At 43.9% G+C, this 24,554-nt stretch overlaps 1 protein-coding gene across 4 annotated transcripts in view; it reads left to right on the top strand.

The window, feature by feature from the left end:
• Positions 1 to 24,554, top strand: part of atxn1a (ataxin 1a) — a 98,600-nt gene that overhangs the window by 38,998 nt on the left and 35,048 nt on the right. Inside the window, exon 3 of one of the 4 annotated variants that reach the window (XM_083982547.1) lies at positions 1,105 to 1,157. The exons of 2 other annotated variants lie outside the window; for them this stretch is intronic. The gene's annotated coding sequence lies outside the window, so the exon portion shown is untranslated. The remainder of the gene's footprint in view (positions 1 to 1,104; positions 1,158 to 24,554) is intronic. One more of the 4 variants, XM_083982548.1, reaches the window with a different exon arrangement.

Genomic DNA, 24,554 nt, shown 5'->3' with positions numbered 1-24,554 from the left:
ATACACACATTTGTACAATACAGGCCTCATTACACAGCCCCCGGGGGATTGGTGTAGGAACTATTTCCTGTCTGGGGTTAGGGAGAAAGGGGAAGTAGTGAGATTGAAGTATGACGCAACGACAGTGGTGGTCTTCCTGTGTGCTCTACGAGGGCTGGGTGTTACCCAGAGTTTAGTTTTCCATGGTCGTTAATGGAGCATTTGTAGAGCTGCCATTAGTACAGTGAATTCAGTAATCCCGGGCCATGTTTCATAAAAGCTGTTTGCACACACAGGTCACACAGACTGCAATGTCATGTTACACAAAGGATTGTCACTTGCAAATTGCAGATCAGTTTGTTAGTTGCAGTGAGCACAGTGCAAACTGCAGTTTACATGTTGCACATTTAGTGAAACAGATCCAAGGTCAGCTGTATCTCATAGTGCACTACACTGAGCTTTGCCTGCCTGTTGTGTGTAAAGGCCTAGTGCACTTACTGTCATTTCCTTATATTTGTGAAATGTGTCCTTAGTACTGATTTAGTATAAGGAGCATGAAAGAGAGATCAGATGGTCAGTCGTGATCAATCAGCTACATGTATTATAATGTTTCCCATATTTTTAAATATCAAAAATCTTTTAAAATTGGCTTATTGAACTAGTTTATTGGTCATAAGGTAACAGATGACACAGTTTTATTATTGTTTGAAGCCTGTTGCTTGGGCCCATGTGTTGAGGCTACAGTCCTCACTGCAGGCGGCCCCGGTTTGGATCCCGCATCAAGCGGCCCTTTCCTGCATGTCATGCCTCCCCATTTCCTGTTTCTTTCGCGACTGTGCTTTCCATTAAAGGCGGAAAAACCCAAAAGATATACTTAAAAAAAAAGAAAAGAAAGTCTGTTGCTTTTGCATGTATACCTGTGCTCTGTCCAGTTGTCTCACCTTTTCGTGTATTCGTGTTTTTGCATCTGTGCGAACGCGTGAAAAAACACCCACAGGTGCTTCCGCAGGTGAGGGTATGAGAAATGTAGTGAGGTGTTACATTATCTGTTTTTAGACCCCAGGTATTTGTATTCATTATCCACATCCACATGTTTACACTTTTTCTGCTTTTCCCCTCTGACAGGAATAAAATTGAACACCCTTGACATCTGAACCTTGCTGTTGACATTCCCGTATGTGAGTTGATCTTTGTTATGGCTTTCAAGACAGCAAATCATTTAAATTAATGCTACCCGGAATAAAGTGCACTCATCATAAAGACTTTCCAGCAAATATCTCCTATTGTACACTATTTTATTATTGCTTTTCAAAAACTGTATATTCATATAAACCACAGTTAACCCCCAACTAAATAGGTGTTAAAGTTTTACATTCAGGAAATAATTTAGGTTAGGTGAAAAAAAGCTGGGGTTCATCACTACAGCAGGATGTGAGCTTCTGTGTCTTCCCATTGAGGTGTGAAGTCATCGACTAAAAATGGAGGCAATGTAGCACCTCTAACTGTGTGGATCTCACACATTCACCTTGAAATGAAGAAAAATGCAGGAACACACACACATGAACTGGAAGTTAGCATCCGCGGTCTCACAAATGAAGTGAGGAGAAAGGGAACTTTTCAGCTCTTGAATGCTCATATGGCCGTTCAGGTCTTTGAACAGCTGGTGCATTAGTGTTCCTAAGCTTGTTTCAATGCTGCTATACACATGGTTGTACAGTATGTGGCACTGTCTTTAGTTTATTCTAATGTAGCATGATTGTCACCTGATTGTGATCTTAATAACTTGGAACATCTTCAGAAATCTTTATTCCACTGTTGGGAGACTGATTAGTTGCAGATCAGTAGCAGCAGGGAAGGCAAATAATGATGCCTGGCAATTAAAAAGCATCTCGCACTTGCTATACGATGTAGTGGCAATGCTCGCTCTCACAGTTTGTTTGACTCTTGATATATGCAGTGAAAAAAAGTAACACCAGTTACCTTAAAATAGACTGGAAAGCCGTGTTTTTCCTCTCCATAGCAACAGTTCAGTGTCGAGCACCAACTTGGAGGTGATGGAGTGGATTCTCTCAGCACCTTATTTACTCCGTGTATATGTAAGTGTGTGTGTGCGCTGTATGTCCTCCTGTGAGTGAGTCTTTGTTTATTTGTCGACAAAGAGTTCCAAGACGTTGTTTGTTTGGTTGAGTCCATCTCTGTGGAAACTTCGAACGAGTGGTGAAACAGCGAGACTTTGGCTCCTGCTAAGACAGATAATGAAGTCTTCACCATCTGTTGTCAGCTGTCAAACCCCGAGAGAACAATACCACATAGGTATAAAAGAGAATCCCTGCATGTGTATACAGCTATTGATGCGTGTCCTTTTACAACAATACATCTGTAGCATTAATGAAGATGAGCGAACAGCGTGGGACCATATACACCATATAGGATTGCACTCGATTGCCTCGCTTTCATGTACATGAACCCAGAAACCCAACTACTGTAGATGATGCTGTATCTATTTGTAGCTGCAGGGTAGACACAAACACACACACACACACACACACACACACACACACACACACACACACACACACACACACACACACACACACACACACACACACACACACACACACACACACACACACACACACACACACACATATACAGTGTGTAGTGTCAGGCACGGCAGGGGTTGCATCTCTCCAGATGGCAGGAGCCGCCCACACACTGCCAGTTGTTATACAATATGTATTGTGTAACAGCAGAGAGCAACAGGCCCCCTCCCTGTGCATGGAGAAACAACACACACACACACACGTACATCCAGTCATTCACATCCAGACACAAAAATACACACTGGCAATGAAAACGTGATGTAAAGTTTCCTCATATATGCTCCTAATGCTCCGAACGCGTGTGTCTGGTTCAGTGGCACTCACACAGGTACATCGGTTATTCATCATCAGACCGGTCAGTCAGCTCATCAAAGTCAACCTCTCAGAGACACATGAAGAATTTCAGATACTAACTTTGTTGGCAAGACCAACAGACCGCCTCCAGTCAGTCAGTCAGTCAGTCAGTCAGTCAGTCAGTCAGTCAGTCAGTCAGTCAGTCAAACAGCTGGATCAGTCAGAAAGACAGCTGTTCAGTGACCAGGCAGCCAGCCAGTGAGACGGATAATCAATTTGCCTGTCAGCCAGTCATACAGCTGTGCAGCCAGTCAGGACAGCTGTTCAGTTGACCGAGCTTCCAGCCATTCAGACAGCTGTGCAGTCAGAAAGCCAGTCAGAGACGCGTTCAGTCACTCAGCCAAGATAAGGTGCAGCGCGACTGCTTTGCAGAGTGTTGGAGAGTTGAATAACTTCAAACAAAGTAGCGCCGGTTAAATTTAGTTTTTGGATTTCATTTACATTTACATTTACATTAAATGTTACAGGCTTAACTTTTTACCGATTCACTCTGAGGCTTGTGTTGCATATTGGACGTCAGTCGAACAGCTAAATAAACTGTACTTAGTCCCATGCTGTTAACGAAGCCACATCAGGTCATGTGACAGCAGGACACAACACATGAGGTGAGCTGTTGCCTTTGTCTGTTTCTCTGTCTGACTTTGACTCAGACCTCGTACTCTGGCTTCCCTCAGCTTCACTTTGTTTACACTCTGTCTTTCACCCTGTCTCTTTTCTCTCTCCTCTTTCTTTTGTGCTCTCTGTCTCTCCATAGTCTTCATGAAATAGGCCCATCCTCATCCTTCTTAAATGGGATAAACTCTGATCTTTGCCACTGCATGTTTAGTCAATGTTTTGTCTAAACCTAGATACCGGAGTTGTACTGTCTATATCTAGTCAGTAGGTGTGGAGGAATGTAACCTTTTCAGCCAGTTTCCTCGTTTGTGTGTGTGTGTGTGTGTGTGTGTCTTGACCTTTGTCAAGCACATTCCATTCCTCAATGGAACGCAGAAGATTTGGCTCTGCGCTGTTTCACAGACCTGATGCAGGTTATAGTTTTTCTACTGATGTTGAGCTACAATGGCTGTATTGTATCCGACCCACCTTTCTCCCTCTTTTATCTCCCCTTCTACCCACATTCCCTCTTTCTTTCCCCCTCTCTCGTTCCTTCCATCCCTCCTGGTTGACCCCCCCCTCTCTTACTCACACAAACATTAACAGACTCAGAGAGGAATTAAAAAACCTCAGTGTGCCCCTTCCGTCATGTGACTTCATTGCAGTTTATTGACACTGACATATAAACACAAACACACACAGTTAACACACGTTTTATCTCTGTCTGTATTTGTGCCTGTGTGTACGCCAGCTTGTGCCTGTGTGTGTGTGTGTCTCTTTGTGTGTCTGTGTGTGTGTTGTGTGAGTGAGCCCAGAGCACCATGTGATGATGTAATGAGACACTGAGCAGAACTAACTGTGGAATCCCCTTAACACACACACACACACACACACACACACACACTGAGGTTGTACTAGGAGTGAATGGAGCATATAGGAAAGTCCCTCCAGTCAAACACTCTCTCCATTGGATTTACTGCGATAAATTGTTGTAGTGGCTCCCCTCTGTGCTCTAGCCTTCAGCCCCCCCCCCACCCCACTCACACACACACACACACCCTCACAGACAGCTAACTCTCTCACATTTACTCTTGGCTTTATCTCTGGGTGTGTTTCTCCCCAGCACTATAAGTCTGAATGACAGCAGTGTCAGCTTTATGATCACACTGTTTATGCTCTCACAGTGTGTACGTGTGTGTGTGTGTGTGTGCGGGGAGACTTTATGACTACAAGTGGGATTACGTCACCTACCAACTGAGCGACAGACAGTGCATAAAGTCGGGGTGGATGGAAGGTGTGCTCTGCAGCTACAGGGAGGTGAAGGACAGTGAGGGTGGGGAGAGACAGATGGAGGAAGGGAAGAAAGTGGCAAGAAGGACAAGCATGTTCTGGGAAGGGAGGGGATGGAGAGAGAGAGAGGAGGAGGAGGTGAAAGAGAGAGGAAGGGAGATAGTTATGCTGTGGGAGGGAGAGGAAAACATTTAGACTAGTGCTCAGTGGGGGGAGATTAAAAAAAATGGGAGGAAAAGAGGAAAAGATGAGAGGACGACACATCCATCATCAATATACCTGCTAAATTACTTGGTAAATCACCACTGATAAAAGTAATACGATATATTTCCAGCAAATATTAAAGGAGTTAATTTTGTGTCTGATTCAGTTTAGGATGTGGTATGACACCGAGAGTAGATGGAGCAAAAAGATGAGGACAAATTAGGAGCGGGATTGATGTTGTGATGGTTGTAAATAAACAAGGAACAGATAGAGATAGAGAGAGAGAGAGAGGGGGGAATGGAGATAGAAAAGGACAGAATTTTACAGGATCATAATGTTGTGCTGACTTTCATGCAGAGACTGTGCGTGGGTGTACATTATGTTTATGAACTCAGTAAAATATGCTATCCTAATGGCAGAATGCACACACATACACACGCACAATGGTATACACGCTGATGTTCACACTCAAACACGTGCCCACAAACTAAGAGCTCATGGCAGCGAGCCATAACGACCTTCCTTCAGCCAGCGCCCAGTCATAGTAATGATGTCATCCTCTCTCTCACACACGCACACCCACACTGACACACACACATACACACACACACACACACACAACCGCAGTGTCTGTCTCATAGAAGCCAATGCATTACACATATTAGCACTTCAGTCTTTCACAGCACTCACCGGATCTTGCAACACAACCATGCAATATCCTTTGAAAAACAAGGGGATTAACATCGTGAGAGCATCTTCACTAAAAAGGTTTTTACAAGGTCATTGTTATAATTAAAGTCACGCACAGTGAATGTTGGGTCAAATAGGGCTATAGATATGCATAAAATGATGTATACACAAACACACACACTTGCTTAGGCCTTTTGCACAGCATCACATTTTGACTTTTCATAGGAGAAAAAAGCACAGGCTCGTGTGCGCCATGACGGTGTGACTGCAAGCCGACGTGCACGACACCACGGCTCTGACACTGAAGCAGCTGAACAGAACAAAGCTATCAGTGATTTTACTGTTTACATCCTGTAGCTCCGCATGCCTCCATAAAGATGTAAGAGATGCACCACGTTTGTGTTGGTGTGCGACGCGTGATACCTTTTAAACAGTGTAACATTCTGTATTTAGCCTTTGTAGTATACAGATGATATGGTAAATGTGAATTTAGCAGCACCTGTTGTCATAATGCTGCTGCTGCGATAAACAGATGACTGCATGCTGTATTTCTGTCCCTTTATTCCAAGGCTATTAACATAGTCATTACCATTTTTAAACCCGTCATACCGCTTATATGAGTGACAAGTGAAAATGTCTGCTGTGAGAACGGCCAATTATACACGCTTTGTTGCAAGTGGAATCAAGCTATGATTCATTTGGTTTTCATGCTTTACCCGTTGAAACAATTTAAAACATCTGCTGTGTAAAAGGGCCCAAAGTTCAAACATATTAACTCATTTTCTTATTGCATTTATTGTAATTGCTGAGCATCAATGCACACACAACCAATGTCTGAACGGACCCTGAGTAGACACACATGCACATACACTCCTCTGAACTGTTCTTTAATTTTGAGTAGCATTTACCGTCAGAGCAATGTCAAACCACACACACGCTCACACATGCATACACGACCACACGCTGCTTAAAAAGCATGCCCAGTATCAAACAGTGTGAGTGTATGCAAATGAGTGTATGAGAATACGTGTGTGGACATCTTTATATATAGGTGTGTGTGTGTGTGTGTGCACAGTTCCTATGTTAATGTGGCAGAGTCCTCAAAAACAGCAGGGTTATAAATAGATGTGGCTCAGTGTGTGACTGCCCAAAAGAACCCACACTCTTAAAGGAATATGACGCACATTAATTTGCCTCTATTCATCTGCATACAACATGAAGAGAAAAGTGCAAATAGAGTCAGGTGCTTGTTGTGTGGTGGTTGTTGAAGTGGAGTTTCAGCAAGTTGAAAAATCAGCAAATCTTTTTGCCTTTGCTGGCTTGTTCTTATCTGCCACTCCTTGTTCTTCTGTAGTATTACCTCTCTTTTTCTTTTTTACTATATCTGCCTTCCTCTCTCTCCCCTGTTTTTGTGTTGTTTTCTGATTGAAGAAGCTAGAGGAGAGGTTTTTCTTTTCACTCTGCTTTTGTTTGCATATTCATTAACGCTCAAACCAACTTCATATTCACTCCAGACATCTTGAAGCACTTGTATAAGCCAGCTTGAGCTGCTGCTGCTGCTTCTGTAGGTTACTGTATTTGTGCGTCACCATCAACAAACTAATTTTCATCAAACAGGGTTGCTAACGCCCTGTCAGTTAGCCAACTGAGCGTGGAATTGAGTGGTGTATAAAGCATCTTTTGAGTGCTCCTTTGACAAGTGTATTCAGTGTGCAATAGGCCACACATGAGTAAACTGACTTGGAGGGCCTCGGTATTGTTGTAGCCATAAGGCCGGGGAGTGTGGGGGAGTGGTTGGTAAAGGAAAGTGGCGGGGGGGGTGGGGTGGGAAGGTCAACTGAGACAGAGCAAGATGTGTTGAACGATGGCAATGAAAAGGCGGCAAGGGAGATGAGACAATTAGGCGAGTTGAGAGGAGAAAGACGGCGACACAGAGGAAATGTGGACGGGTGAAAGAACTGAAGAGTAGCAGAGTTAACAAAGCGTGCAGGAATATTATTTCCCCAGACCAAGCAATGACAGTAACAACCACAGCAAATAATGAGTCCGACTCTATCAGCCGTGCAGATTGGTGATAAAGCCATGTGTGGCACCCATTTTCACACCGCCGAGGAAGACTCATCTTCTAAACTGAGAGAAGAAACAGTGATGTTAGGTTTGTTTGTCAATTTTCTCTCAGGGCAAAGATGCAGAAAAAGAGTAACATTTGTTAGCTGTCTGGGGAGGGTGGTTTTCCTTTTAATATTATATTGCTTTTAATTCTGTGATGTTTCTTTGGAAAATAATGGAAATTGTTTTACATTTAATTGATTCCAAATTAGAGCTGATTTTGCTCTTAATGCAGAGGCTTCCAGCTGACATAAAGCATTATTTTTCTCTTTCAAAAAGATTAAACCATCAAAAAAGGTGATGCATAAAAGTGTTTATTTATTTTTTTAATACCATTTGGTGAATCTGTGAACACAACAGTGACATATTCTCTCCAACAACTTCTGAAGTTGCTATCGTTAATGTGTCGTTAATGCAACATCCAACAGTCATAGATCATCATTCTCTGTTCAGCTGATGAATTTAAGTCCTGCCTCCTCTTGTTTTTAGCTCAGTTTTGGTCTCCACCGACTCCTTCTGTATCTTCAACTACTGTAAGGCTAGTTGACTTACTAGGCTGGTTGCTGTAGCTGCTGCCTGTGCAGATAGTGTACAGGGGATTCATCAGAGCCGATTTCCTGTCAATCCTGTAGTCGCCTGATGCATTTGGAGTGTGAATGAAAACTTGAAGACTGTCGTAAGAAACAGACGATGAACTGAAAGACAATAAGTTGGGTGATAATTCTGTGTGGGTTTGTTAATACTAGTGAAATCCTTCACTTTACTACAGTGATTAGATTCACAGATGATATAAAATATTGATTTCAGCAGCTTTAACTGATGTTTTAATGACATGGTAATAAGGTTAAACAGTATAGTGTGAGTGAGGGTTTGGCTTTTATCCGCTTCACTTGCTTGTTGTAAAGTGTGCATATGACAGTATGGTATTGTAAACTGATTCTGCAAACATAGCTGACTGGCTTTATAGGTTCACGGTTGTTCTCCCATCACGTAGCCTCAATACAGTTTATCTAATTCCTTCCTCTTTCCTTTTATGCCATCAGTTTTTTTTTCTGTCTGACTCAGCCTCTTTTTCTCCCTTCATCTGTCTGTCTGAGTTTCAAGTGTATCATTACTTTGGTTCAGAGGAGGGTAGCACAGAGCTTGTCTCGCAGCAGGGCGTACTAGTGTGTGTATGTGTGTGTCCCACCAGTGTTGGTAGCAGTGTCTCAGGAGTGCTGCATTAGTCTTTGAAGATCTTAGAATGAAAGAGAGAGAGAGAGAGAGAGAGACTCAGACGAGTTTCTTTTTCTTTATCATATTCAGCCACAACTCTGTTTTTTCGCTCCTTCCTTTGTGTTCTGTCTCTTACTTTTATTCATTCTCTCTCTTATCATCCCAACCTCATCTGCCACTGCATTTTTTTCATTTCAATCTCTTCTTCTTCTTCCTCTTCTTTTTTTATCTGTCTCGGGTTCAAAGAGACTCTGTTTTCATTCTGCGGCTGTGGCGGTGCACTTAGTTTGAGTCTTGGTTTAACTACTTTTGATATTTTCACTTCCTAAGCAAGAAGCTGAGTTTGGTTATCATGCACGTTAATAAAAAAACAAAAACTCATTGATAAAATCCGACCCACCTAACAAGCAGTAACACTGATTTCCATTGAGCTGACTCACAGATGTAAAGGAAAAGAAGGAAGAGAATATCTCACCTGAAGAGACTCATGACTCTTGCATTAACCTGTGATCTTCCCTTAACAAATGGCCAGTATAACCCATCTACAGTCTATGGTATAACCGACAGGCTGCACTGCTGTCCCATTTATAACAGGAACTTATTAAATACTAATACCTGTTTTCTTTATTTGTCGTCATTCCCTTTGTTACTACACAATCTCAGTGGAAACACAAAACCCAAACCAAAGCAGTGAGATGTTTTATTCATTTGCTATACAGTGACTAACTGGCGCATATCACCTCAGACGTTTCTATCATTTTCTCAGTGGTGGTACAATTATTATTTGAGTCAAATATAACTAATCATCCAATTTCTGTCGCCATCATCAAAGCACCTTTCTTGTTTATCCATTTTTCAAAGACACAAAGTAAGAGAGCAGCATTTCTGTTGTAATCTGTCTGGAAAGCAACCAAATTCAGAGTGTGTCTCCAGTATCGCTTACACAGGGCCTCCAGCTGCATTTAATGCTGTTCCATTATATCTGGCCTCAAAATTCATCCTCCACAGGCCAAAATAACAGACATTTCCTCCCTTGAAGTCTGACCATAGGCGTGAGGAGAGGATGACAAAGCAGATGTTTGTGATTGCGTTACCTTCATTGACACATTTGGGTTTTTTATTTATTTATTTATAAAAACAAGTCCTTAATAAAAATATCACTGTTTTATTTGTGTAGCTCTTTGAGGCTGTGTTTAGTCACTGTCAGTTTGTGTAAGCCTTTCAGACTCCTCGTTCTGTTTGAAGTCTGCCTGATGAGCCCGATAGGTTTCGGCTGCTCAGGTGACATCAGAGCAGAGCCGAGCCGAGCCACAATTGTGTTTATGTGACGTGATGCAAGTATTGTGTCTCCTCCATTCGCTTCTCAATGGGCAGTCATCTGAGGAGCGCGCCGGTGTGGATGTGTGAGATTGGTAAACTGATAGGGCGCATGCAAGACGTTGAACAGACTATCTCCTTACAAGTCAGTCAGGGTTGTTCTACGAAGAAAACAATGTTCTCTCCTCCTTCTGCTGCAGCATGATTTTTTTTTTTAATTCTCAACCAAAACAAAACTCTGACTCAGATAAGTCCCAGACATAAGCTGTAGACAAAAACTACCAAGACAAAAAGTTGTACCGCAAATAAAAAGAAGAGAGAGTCTAGAGCTAGTGATCCAGACTTCAAGCTTTTTTATGGAACCAACATAACATAACCCAGAGTATGACCTGTTGTCTGACTCACCAACACCGGCTAAAACATATCATTACCACCCAGAGAAATGGAAATTAATAATAAACTGTTTCATGATGTTTATGAACTGGCTGCTTTTGTAGAGAGCGAGTATGTTTTTTTTCCATCCCTTATCCATTCATCCAATTACTGAATTTACTTCTTAACACTTTATTCAGTTACAAAACACAGACATCTGCATATTACATCCTCTGCTATCAGCTCACACAACTCTGTGAATACACTCTACATCTTGCATTACATAATGTATTTGCATGTTGATGCATTCATGGTATGTAAATTAGTCTATACTGTATGTGCATATTAACACGCTATAGTGTATATGCATATTTGGATTTATGGATATTTTCTGTCTGCCCCATTATTGTTATTGCTTTCTTATTTGTCATTACAATAATCGGCTTTCATTGTTACAAACTGTGTCATGAATTTACTTTTGCAGCACAGGCTGATACTATATGCAAATTATTCTGAGAGAGTGGAGAGAAGGAAAGAGACTACTGTAGAGGAGAAAACGAGGGAATCAGCAGCCGAAAGTGCCTAAAGAAATAAAATGAATGGCAGTGAATCTTTTCTACAATACACAGTGTCTCACTGTGTAAATAATCACTGTTCTAATGCCAGATGTATAAGACTAGTTAACTTTGTGGCAGCATTAGAAGCAGTAATTACACAGCAGCGTCTGCTACTTAGTAGTCAAGATGAGAGGCTGAATGTTGTCATGTGTCTAGTTGGTTGCGTGTGTGAGTGAGTATAAAGCAATCTGCTGGTCTGATTGATTTTATGTTAAGCGGCACAGTCATGGGGTTATGTTCTACATTACATGTGCACGTGTATGTGCATGAGGCTTTATGTTAGAGACAAGTTCACACATCCGTCCTGTGAGTTGAAAGACTGAGATCACATGCACAGATACACACACACCACACATGCGCACACACACACACACACACACACACACACACACACACACACACACACACACACACACACACACACACACACACACACACACACACACACACACACACACACACACACACAGAGACCCGTAAAGACATGCATACAAATAGTGGCAAGGGCCAACTGCCTGGTTGCTGGGCAATGAGCTCACAGCATAACCGACCTTAACGACCCCTCTCTCCATCAATCAGCTACAGAGTGCTCTTCTCTAGTAATGATGTCACCATGCGCACACACACACATGCATGACATGGCCACACACACACCACGCTTATCTCATCCTCTTTATTTTGACCTTGGGTTTCTCGTAAATGGGTGTCTGTGTGTGTGTGTGTTTGTGTGCAAGAGGCTAGAGTGGTGAATGTCAGTGCCTTGCAAAATATCACAGGGGAGGATGCAATCTACTTCTGATGTCATAAATATCACATATATCATGTGCTCTTAACACACACACACACACACACACACACACACACACACACACACACACACACACACACACACACACACACACACACACACACACACACACACACACACACACACACACACACACACACAACTTGCTCAGTGTTCGCTGCAAGTTTCTTTAAACTACAGTTTAACTCTGAAAGGTTGTCCGAGTGCATTCTGTTTTATTTATGACTTCTTTTTGAAATGCTCTGCAGCACACTCGTGTGGTAACACACAGTCACACATTACAGAATCCCAGTTCAACTGACCACAGCTTGATAATGTCTGTAAGCCTCTGAACAGCTACACTGGAACAGCTGGGCAACAAGTCCTTGGTAATTTATTTAGAAGAACATATACGTATACTGCATTAACCCTGATTAACAGCTGCAGCTTACACTGCTGCAATGCACAGTCCATGTGCATGTGTGTGTCTGTGAACTTCTGACATTCATAACTTTCAATTACAGTTAGAATTTTGAATAGAATAAAGAGAGAAAATGAAGAGACTTTACAGAATCAACTGCTTTTAATCATGCACACAAACAATATGAAGATTCATTGGAAATCCTATTATCCTATACATACACATATGCACAGATACACTCACTTCTGTGAACCAATTACTTCTGGATGACACACACATACACACGCACACAAACGCCCACTCATGCACACATTCTCCAGGTCCAGCTGTGTCTGTGCCAGGCTCTAGGGCAGGGGGCCAGCACAGTGAGGTTAAGAGAGTGGCAAGAACACTAACTGGCAAATCAGTGGCCAATTAAAAATGCTCAGCACCGTGTGTGTGTGAGTGTGAGTGTCCTTGTTTGACTGCCAACGAGAGAGTTGGCACAGAAAGCACGCTTCCTATTCTCTCAGCATGCCCTCTTAACGCAGAAGCTTACACACTTACACACACGCACACACAGCCTTGGATTTGTCTTACCCCATTGTCTTTATTTGGGACAAATGAATGCCTGTCCTTTCTTTTTGTTTGTGTGCAAGCATTTGTGTGTGTGTGTGTGTGTGTGTGTGTGTATGCTCCACCCACGAGTGAAGTTGTATAACCTTACAAAGTAAAGCACACAATACTCTGTCTGCATTATTATACGACAGGAGACACTGTGATGAATATAGAAGACAGGCGTGCTGGTGGGTGCTGACAGAGTGCTGGTTCGTCTGTGAATAAGAAACAAAAAAGGGAAAGAAAGCATAAAAATAACCTCGAGCTGATTAATCAAACATTAAGGTCTCATCAGGGGAATGATTCAGTTAGTCAATGAGTTCCCTTTCTTTATCGTCTTTTTATTGATAATGAGCGATGAAGAGTCATGACTGCAGCCTGATCCCACCCACCACAGCTGGCTAACTGAAATGTTCCAGCTTTTATCCGTGTTATTGCACAGTGCAGAAGCACCCAACGATTCTGTGCTCTTTCAATACGCCCACTGAGAAAATGTCCTAAATGAGGTCTGTCAGAGTGGGCGACAGCTCTGACCTCCATCAGTAAAAATCATATGAAATGTACTCAGCGAGGCTCTATATTACACTCAGATATACAACAGCATTGCTCCGTGTTATGGTGGGGTTTGATTTTAAGTATCACTGATTGTCACTGACTTAAGCTGGAGACTGTAGGGTTACTAAGCAGGGAATAGTGGCTATAAATGGTGTTCGATTGGAAAGAGTTGGGAATTGGAGGGAAGACAAGAAAGAGAGACAGAGAGAGAGAGAGAGAGGGAGAGTATTGTGAAAAAAAATTGGCTTTCTTTTATGTTTGTCTTTGCTGTATGATTTGTATTTGCTTCCTGGCCTGTGATCTCCCTCTTTATTCTCCCTCATTCCTTCCAGCAGTTTATTACAAAATTGGATATTAGGAATAGTTCAGGTCCGTGACAGGAATTCTTTTCATGGCACCGGAGTTAACGCAGCTGCCACGTACACACACACACACTCCCAGAGTAACAAAAGACTGTGGCATGGTAGATAAAGGATGGCGATAAGTAAAGGACACTGGTGGTTCCAGACATGTGTGCGCCCGAGATAACATTCCTCCCTTGCTCTACGCACCTTGAACCTTCAGACGGTTGATTCTCACTTGTGGTATGTTGGGAGTCTAGGAAAATGGGGTTGTGGTTAAGGAAGGCATTTCCCCTTACATTACAGTGATGGTCAGTCACCGCCGCTGTTCACACACACTCGCACACTCACACACACACACACACACACACACACACACACATGTGCACATACAGAAAAGACTCAGTGCATTCTTCTGCCTCAACCAGCGAAACAGCTGTCAGACACTACGTCAGCTCTGAAAGTATTCTGTCTATGTGTCTTGTGTTCCTGTGAATGTGATTGTGTCATATTTATGATAAGCAATTACTCGTGCACTCCAACAAAATGTAATTGGTTTGAATGATTGCCCAAGACTCACAGATGTTCCTTTCTGTATACCGCTAACAAAATAATTAGAGATGAACAGTTATTAAGAACAAAAACATCTTGATTTGGACATTTGATATCCATCACGGTAATTTTCACTTTAACCAAGCTACAGTGGGGGAAGCGAAGCAACTATCAGATGCATTTCTGGGTAAATCTGATGCCTGAACCCTGTACTTGTGGTTCCACTGCCACTGCCGCTTTTTTTTTTAAAGACGGCATTGTACGGCAAAACGTATACAGTAGGCAAAGGGTTTGGCAACAGCCATGGCAATTGTGGGTGGATGACTTTTTTTGATACACTTGGCAAAGAGGGAATGGTAAGAATGCAGGCACTTAAACAGATGAAGTGATAGTTGAGTGGACCAAAGTAGTCATGGTGTAATCATGCCAGCGTGTGGTCAAGTACAGAGAGACACTCACACAGGGAGCACTTGTTGGACATGTCGAAATATCATCGGCTTGTGATCTGGAGCACCACGCAAAGCCACAGGACACACATGAATGACTGAAAAGTTACGAACCCATTCACCCCCACCCCCCCACACCCCCCATGACAGCGGCAGGACAGACACACAAAGGACGGCGGCAGCTTTGTTCTTTTTCAAGTGTAAAAAACTGTTCATTTAGTCACTTGAACACTGGCTCCAACACTCTGCTTCACTGGCAAAATGCCCCCAAGCAAAGACCTCAGACCCCCCCCCCCCCCCCCACCTATTAAATCATGTTACTCTCTGTCTGATGACCCACAGCACATACAAGTGTACAAATAGATGTTTTTTGGTCATTTATGTGCTAATACTGCAGCACCCAGCATGCTCTCTGTAGTTCATTTAGAGGCTAAATGACCTATTATAAGTCACTCACAGCCAATGAATGTAATGTGGGTACAATACAGAGGAAACTCAAAGCTCTGTGGATTTGCACACACACACACACACACACACACACACACACACACACACACACACACACACACACACACACACACACACTCTCTCTCTCTCTCTCTCTCTCTCTCTCTCTCTCTCTCTCTCTCTCTCTCTCTGAGATGGCGGAGTGTGTGTGGAGCTGAGAGCGGAATGTTTGGAGTGTGTGTGAGGATTTTGTAGAAATTTCTTTTGGCTAATTCTTCTGTTTATGTGCTTTTGTTTATCTTTTGCTTATTATTAACGTAATATAGTTTGGTGTGTGTGCGTGCGTGTGTGGGAGAGAGTTTGTGTGTGTGTGTGTGTGTGTCGTGTACTGACCCGGCACTATGCCGGTGTCTGGGGCTGCTGCGGCTGATTTCGAGCGTTTAACTCGTCGTCATGCCGTTAAGCTGGTGCCCTCAGTGCCGTGCAGTGTAGAGGAGGCCGGCCTGGCTGTGGGTGAGGTGGTGGGCTGTGAGTGTGTGAAGTCGGCCTCCAGGATGAATGGGGCCATTGTTATCTTTTTGGATGCTACGGCTAAGGTGAGCGAGGTGGTGGAGCAAGGTGTAGTGATTCAGGGCACTTTCACTCCTGTCCTCCCTCTCGTTAGCCCGGCAGCCAAGGTGGTCATTTCCAACGCTCCCCCGTTTATTAAAAATGAGGATCTGACTAAGGAACTGTCTCGTTATGGTCAGCTAGTTTCAACCATCAAGATGGTGTCGCTTGGCTGTAAATCAGCCAGGCTGAAACATGTAGTTAGTCACCGTAGGCAAGTGTTCATGGTTTTAAAGGATCCCGCTCATGACCTCAACCTGTCGTTTTCTTTTAAAGTTGATGGTTACAACTATATGGTTTTCGCAACGTCAGAGACAATGAAATGTTTCGGTTGTGGAGTGGAGGGTCATCTTATCCGGTCCTGTCCGGAGAGGGGGGGGACAAGGCAGCCGGCGGCTGCCGCCGCCGCCGCCGCCTCTACTTCTGCACCCCGGGGCGGGGAGCCGCCGCGGGGTGCGCGGTTTAGGGCGGCGGCTGTTGGAGAACCACCGCAGGCCGGTCGGTCCGAGGCTGCTGCTGGCGGGGAGCCGCCGCAGCCGGCCCGGTCCGATGCTGCTGCCGGTGGGGAGCCGCCGCGGTCCGCCCGGTCCGAGGCTGCTGCCGGCGGGGAGCCGCCGCAGCTGGCCGCGTCTGGGGGCACCGCTGGCGGGGAACCACCGCAGCTAGCCCGGCCCGAGGGCGACGTTGGCGGGGAGCCGCCGCGGAGCGTTCGGCCGGAGGTCGCTGCTGGTGGGATTCTGTCAGCTGCTGGTCTGGAGCCTCTCCGGTCGCAGGAGGCTGTAAGCCTGGAGGTGAGTGACCCGGGGGAAGCCCCCCTCATTTGTTTTGAGATGGCAGGCACTGAGAGAGCTCAAGAGCGGGATGAAGCCAGTGGGTCTGGAGAGGGGAAAAGTGTAAACAATGATCACGTGACAGCAGAGATTGTCAATGCCGTATTGGAGGAGGAGATGGTCAGTGATGACGACTTTAGAGTCTCACAGAAAAGGAAGAGCAGTGGTTCAGGGAGCAGCAACACTAAAGTGAGCAGGAGAGTGACAGGTAGTCAGGATGGAGACAGTGATTTTATCTTGTCACAGGAGTCACATAGTCTCTATACTCCTAATGAAATAAAAAAGTTCTTAGAGCGAACTAAAGGTCAGAGGCTCATTGCAATGGAGGATCATTTCCCCGATCTGAGACAGTTCCTGAGATCAGCTAAACCTCTCACTACTAGGAGATCTGGGATGGCAGACGATGTGCTGTCTGATCAGGAGATTTATAGGTTAAAGAAGCACATTCTCAGAGTTAAAGGCCATCTAAGCAGCCAAGATGATGAGGTTTAAAATCTGCCACTCTTTCATTCTGTTTTGGTGTGTTATTTTCTTCTTTTTATCCATGTGTGATTTTAATCTGGGTAGCTTAAATCTAAATGGAGCAAGAGCTGATTTTAAAAGAGCTGCTCTGTTCAAACTCATGGAAATTAAGAAAATCAACATAATGTTTGTACAAGAAACCCACAGCACGACAGATAATGAGAGTGAATGGAGGCAGGCTTTTAATGGGGAGGTGGTTTTAAGTCATAAATCCAGCTGTAGTGGAGGGGTGGGAATATTATTTTCAAGAAGTTTTTTGCCAGTTTCTTTTAACTCTGAAGAAATAATTCCAGGTGTTTTACTTAAAGTGAAAGCAACTTTTGAAAATGTCCAAGTTGTGTTTTTGAATGTCTATGCCCCAACAAATGCGTTGGAGAGGATGGCATTTTTAAACATTTTAAATGATACTGTTAAGAATTGTGATGATAATGATTTTATGTTTTTAGGAGGTGATTTTAACTGTACGGAGACACCTCTGTTGGACAGGAATCATACAGAACCCCATCCTGCTTCTTCAAGCAGGATCACACAGATAGTTAAAGAACATAAGCTGTCTGATGTGTGGAGGGTTTTTAACAGTAATCATAGACAATACACCTGGAGTCATTCAAAAGAGAATTTTTTATCCTTAGCTCGGCTGGACCGCCTCTATTGTTTTACACACCATTTAAACATTTTTAGAAGGTGTCATATTCAGCCTGTGGGTTTTAGTGATCACGCTCTAGTCTCCTGTTCTGTTTTTATCAAGAACATTCGTTTAAAAAGTGCTTATTGGCATTTTAACATTGTTCTTTTAGATAACCAGGCTTTTAGAACTGCTTTTAAGTATTTCTGGGAGAGCCATAGAGACAGCAGGCATGCTTTTTCCAGCATTCAGCAGTGGTGGGATTTTGGCAAGGCACAGATCCAACAGTTGTGCCAGCAGTTCTCTCGCAATGTCACAAGAGATTTAACCCGATCTTTAAAAAATCTGGAGTTTGAGGCGGAAGAACTGCAGTCTTTAGCAGAGTTCTCTGAAAATCGAGGGCATTTAGACTCCCTCAAACACAAAAAGGCAGCCATAGCCAACCTGCTGGGTGTGTCAGCACAGGGGGCTCTGGTCAGGTCCAGGTTTTTAAATGTGGTTCAGATGGATGCCCCATCTCAATTTTTCTTTGGGCTGGAGCGGAAAAATGGACAAAGGAAGATCATGCATTGTTTACGCACGGATAGTGGCTCTGAGGTCTCAGACTCGTCTGAGATCAGAAAGTTTGCTGTAGGTTTCTACAAAAACCTTTTTAAGAGTGAATGGTCAGACAATCCAGATGTGCACAGCAGCTTCCTTACAGGTCTCCCTCAGGTAGATTCAAAGGTAAACTCAGAGCTGGGGTCAAATTTGACGCTGCAGGAGCTGTACACGGCAATGATGAGTTTGCAGAGTGGTAAAGCACCAGGGATTGACGGTCTTCCTATTGATTTTTATAAGTCTTTCTGGGCCATTATAGGACGTGATCTGCTGGAGGTGGTGTCTGACAGCCTCCAGAGAGGGCGGCTCCCTCTGAGCTGCAGGAGGGCCGTCATCACCCTGTTACCAAAGAAGGGAGACCTGCAATTGATTAAGAACTGGAGGCCAGTGTCGTTACTGTGCACGGATTATAAAATCCTTTCCAAAGCTCTGGCCATTAGATTGAGAGAGGTGATGGCATCCATCGTCCACCCGGACCAGACCTACTGTGTTCCCAGCAGGCTCATAAGTGACAATGTCACTTTAATTCGTGATGTTTTGGCGATTTCCAGTGAATTGGGCTTTGATACTGGTCTGATTTCAATAGACCAGGAAAAGGCGTTTGACCGGGTTGAACACCAATACCTCTGGCGGACTTTAGCAGGGTTTGGTTTCAACCCTGGGTTCATTGCCAAGATCCGGGTTCTCTATAGTGACATTGCGAGTGTGCTAAAAATTAATGGCGGGCTGAGTGCGCCCTTTAACATTGGGAGGGGGGTGAGGCAGGGCTGCTCTCTCTCTGGCATGCTTTACTCTTTAGCCATCGAACCTCTGCTTCACCAACTACGGCAAAAGCTGACAGGTGTGTCTTTTCCCAGTTGTCCTGTGTCTTTTAAAATGTCTGCCTATGCTGATGATCTTGTTGTGCTTGTAGATTCACAAAAAGATATTGATGTTTTGATTGACACTGTTAAATTATTTGGTCTTATTTCTTCCGCAAAGGTCAACTGGGGAAAAAGTGAGGCAGTGATGGTGGGAGAGAGGCTGGGGGGTCAGCTTATCCTGCCTGCTGAGCTCACCTGGAAGAAGGGTGGGTTGAGGTACCTGGGAGTTTTCCTGGGGGATGAGAACATGACCAAGAAGAACTGGGACAATGTCCTTGAAACAGTAAAAGGCCGACTTAATAAGTGGAGGTGGCTTCTCCCTAAAATGTCATACAGAGGCAGAGTCCTGATAGCCAACAACCTGGTCTCATCCTCCCTGTGGCATAGGTTAGCCTGCATGGATCCTCCAGCCTCTCTCCTCTCCCAGGTACAGCGAGTTTTAGTAGATTTTATCTGGGACAGGATGCACTGGGTCCCACAGAGTGTCCTCTTCCTTCCCAAAGAGGAGGGGGGGCAGGGCCTGGTTCACTTAGCAAGTAGGGGTGCTGCTTTTCGGCTACAATTTATTCAGAGACTGTTGAGTGGACCAGAGGACACTGTGTGGAGGGCTCTAGCCTGCTGCATCCTGAAGCGTTGTAACAGCCTGGGTTTGGATTTTAGTTTGTTTTTAATGAACAGCACACAGTTTAACAGGTCATCACTTCCAAGTTTTTATAAGAGCATTTTTAATGTCTGGAGTTTGGTAAAAAAGGGGAGACAGAAGCAGGCAGACTCGCTGCACTGGTTGTTGCAGGAGCCAGTCTTCCACGGGACAGTTTTGGATTCTCCGGGTTGGGTGGGCTCCTCTCTGTTCTCCTTGTTCCAGGCTGCAGGGGTTACCACTCTGGGCCAGGTGGTGGAGCTGGCTGGCCCTCGGCTGCAGGACTCTGCTGCTCTGGCGTTCAAGGTGGGGATGAGGTCCAGTAGAGTGGTGCAACAACTCTTAGATCACTGGAAAGAGAGACTGAGTGGCCATGAGCTCCTGATGTTGGACAGCTTCTCCTCAGGTGAAACCATAGCCAACACACAGGACCCCTTCCCCCTGATCCAGCTGAGCCCAGAGCTAAAGGACTGTGCGGGTCCTCACCTGGACCACTGCCCTCAGGCTTCTCTGCAGGAGGCCTCAGGGAAGACTTTGTATCGCCTGGTGGTAAAGACTCTGAACAGGGACAAGCTGAGTGGGCGGACAGACACTCCCTGGAGGAGTCACTTTGACCTGAGAGGGTCGAGACCGGCCTGGAGGTCTCTCTACAAACCTCCACTGACTAAGAGACATGGGGACTTACAGTGGAGGATCCTCCACGGGGTGATTGCTGTGAATTCCTTCATTTCTGTAATTAACAAAGATGTGGAGGATAGATGTCCGTTCTGCACAGAGAGGGAGACGGTCTTTCATTGTTTTACTGAATGTCACCGACTGTCTGCACTGTTTTTGTTCCTACAGAGGGTTTTCACTGCTTTCACTGAGGTCTTTACACGAGGGGTTTTTATCTGTGGTTTTAAATACACTCGCCAGAAGAAGGAGAAGAGCCAGCTCTTGAACTTTGTGTTGGGCCAGGCTAAAATGGCGGTGTATGTAAGCAGAAAGAGGAGGGTGGAGGGGGGAGAAACCATCTCCCCTGTTCTTGTGTGTGTGGAGATGATCAGGGCCAGGATCAGACTGGATTTCAGTTTCTACAGGATCTCTGGAGACTTGGACTCTTTTAGGAACTTGTGGTGTTATCGGGGTGTGTTGTGTAAGGTGGAAGTTGATGACCTGTTGTTTGGGGATGTGTTGAGGTTATGATGTTTCTGTATGTGTATGTGTGCATGTATGCATATGTGTTACGAGGTATGTTTGTGTGCATGTGTGCACGCAATTATGTACTTGGATGTTTTTTTATTTGAAGAATTAGTTTTTTAGAAAACAAACACAAAGTGGAATAAAGTTGTGTTTGAAAAATCAAAATCTCTCTCTCTCTCTCTCTCTCTCTCTCTCTCTCTCTCTCTCTCTCTCTCTCTCACTCTCTCGCTCTCTCACACACACTCACAGAGGTCTTTTCTGGAGCTGTCTGCTCCACTGTGCTTTGCAATTCAATCAGCTTTTCACTTAATGTGGTTTACACTGAACCATTCATGACTAATTTAGCCTGCCTGAATTCTGGACATGATGGATCGAGACAAAGTGTCTTTTAGTTTTGGTGAGTGTGTGCGTGTGTGTGTGTGTAACACTGAAGAGTGGTGTGTGTTCTTGAGTAGACGCTTGTAATCACGCTGAAAAACACGTCACATCTTTCAGCCATTAAAGTCACATCAGATTTACAGTGCACTCTTCATGAGCAATCATTGAATAATATTAGACTGAAGGACGGTATTTCTCTTGTGTCATCTTTACAACTTCATCATGACTTTTGTTTCTTATTCTTCCAATTTTCAGTTTATTTTTACATAAATGCTGAACGAATTGTGAAGGAATTTTATTGGTACCAGTTTTCAGACCCTTTGAACTCGGCTTGAGTCAAGAATTCACTTAACTGCTATTACAGCCCAGCATGTGGGTCTGATTAATATTCTCAATCTGATGATAGAATACTCACTGCTATCTGATTTTATATATAAAAAAATTCTTGAAAATCTGGATACCCTGTCAACTCGATATTTCATTTAAAAGTAAAGTTTTCTATGAATTGAATTAATAAGTCACTTTTAGATGAACCACTTTATTATTGATGAGTGTTTATAAACGGACAGACACTATGAAATAAGTTGTTAAAACAACACTTCCTTGAAAGTTTTAACTATAAAACTGGCAGTATATGTGAACTTAACATCTGTAAAGGCGATCAGGTATCACAGCAACGTCCATTAAATTGGAGTAGTTTTGGAATCGGTCCTCTTCTCCGCTCCGTCCTCCCTCCTCCGTCCTCCCTCCTCCTCCTCCTCCTCCCTTTCCACTGACATTTTTCAGCTTTCCATCCTCCCTGCTGTGTCTCGCTGGCTGAGCCAGTGTTGTGCTCCCAGTGAGTTTCTATCTGCCTCTTCTCTGCCACCATCTGTTTCTCTCTCTGTCTTTCTGCCTCTCTGTCGCTTCTCTCTTCCTCTCGGCCCTCTCTATTCTCTCCATCTGTCTTCCCTTTTGTCACCTCTGGATTACCTCTTTCCACTTTTTCTTCCCTCTTTTTTACTTTCTCATGCATTGTTTCTCTGTCATCTTTCTCTGTCTCTTCTCTTATCCCCATCCCTCTTTCTCTCTTTCCTTTTTTACTGCCATATGATGGATTCCTTTGCCAGTTGGTGTCTGCTAATCCATGGCCTCAGTACACATCTATTTTTCTCCTCCTCTCTTCCTCCCTCACATATACACTTGACAAACATCTTTAGCTCACAAACCCTGCTGCCTGCTGTATGCAGCCATTTTTATGTGTATACATGCGTACCTTAAGCCTGACACTACACTACAGCTCCCCCATTGAAACATATTGATTTTCCCATGTCTGACATACCAGACATCCACTCTCCCCTTCTCTCCCTCACTCTTCCATTATCCTATTTCATACTCACCGCAGCTCTCATTCCCCTGTAGAATAAAGTCATCATGCATAACATTAAGTGTGCGTGGATGTATTTTACTATTACTAATGTAGCACGCAAAACCAGACTTACACTATAAATCCCTCCTCAGTCGTCTATAAGCTGCAGTGAACCACTTCTGACAACCTCACAAACTCACAGTCAAACATACACGAAGTGGGTCAGTAGGATGTTTGACATTCCACACACCTCGACACACACACACACACACACACACACACACACACACACACACACACACACACACACACACACACACACACACACACACACACACACACACACACACACACACACACTCAGACGCACACACACATCTGACTACCAGCAGGGAAAACATCTCTTGTAACATCCCCATCATTCCACCACAACCTGCCTAATTAGTCCCTCAGAGTGTGAGCACATTGTCGACAATCAGCCGGCCTGTCTCTTATGCCGGTACGTGGGTGTCTGCTGAAGTCAGCTTGTTGCACATATGATATCTTTAAAGATGCTCTGGAGTTGTGTGAATTTGACAGGTCCTGTTATGATGATGACCTGTACTTGCACTGCAATTGTGAAATGCTTTTCAGACTCAGACAAGAGCATAAAAGCTGAAAAGATGCACAAAATAAATAAGTAAAATGAACAAGCAAGGTTTAAAGAGAGTAAATATTTCAAGCATATTGAACTTGCAGAATGAACAGAAGAGTTTCATTAGTCTTTCACAAAATATATAAAAGATATTTGCCCTTGCATACCCCTGCTGCGGCCCATTCCATTTCATTTTCGAGATGTAACAGTAATAGTAATGTTTGAGTGGTATGTGCTATTCTCAATTCAGATTTTTCAATTAAATTCATTTGATAACAAATTCTTTCATTGAACTGTCTGTTCACTTTTCTGCAAAGGTTCCTTCCACCATTGTTTGTCTTTGTTTTTTTGTCTGGTTCACTTAAATAGACCATCATCATCATCAGTAGTGAAGTGCTTTTGTTGTGTTTTACTGTGAGGTCTGTAGAAACCAGGGCCAAGACACTCAGGGCCAGAATGAGAGATTCAAGTGTTGTGCACGTTAACTTGTCTGCAGCTATGGGTTAGCTGCTTGTGGATCAAAGCTGGGTTTTGTGTTGCTCGGTGGTAAAACGTGTGATGCATCACACCTTGTTTGTCTAAATCCCTCCTGCTATGTGCACTTCCTGCTTATGCTCACAAAAGCTGCTGTGTAGTATTCCTCACCTCAGATCTCAGTGCCCAGCCATGTCTCCTCAGCGACAGATAGTGTACAGTATATGTGTGGGTGTGTGTATATTTGTGGGGGTGGGAGGTTTGGGGTTTTCACAGTGTTTTGTATTGTTTTGTTTTGCTTTGTTTTGTTTTTATCCTCTGTGAGGCACTTTGTGTTACATTGTATGAAAAGTGCCATA

The sequence above is a fragment of the Trachurus trachurus genome, assembly GCF_905171665.1.
Source record: "Trachurus trachurus genome assembly, chromosome: 11".
NCBI classification, from domain to species: domain Eukaryota; kingdom Metazoa; phylum Chordata; class Actinopteri; order Carangiformes; family Carangidae; genus Trachurus; species Trachurus trachurus.
The sequence above is the reverse complement of the archived record's forward strand: the minus strand, read 5'-3'. Positions and strand labels throughout refer to the sequence as shown.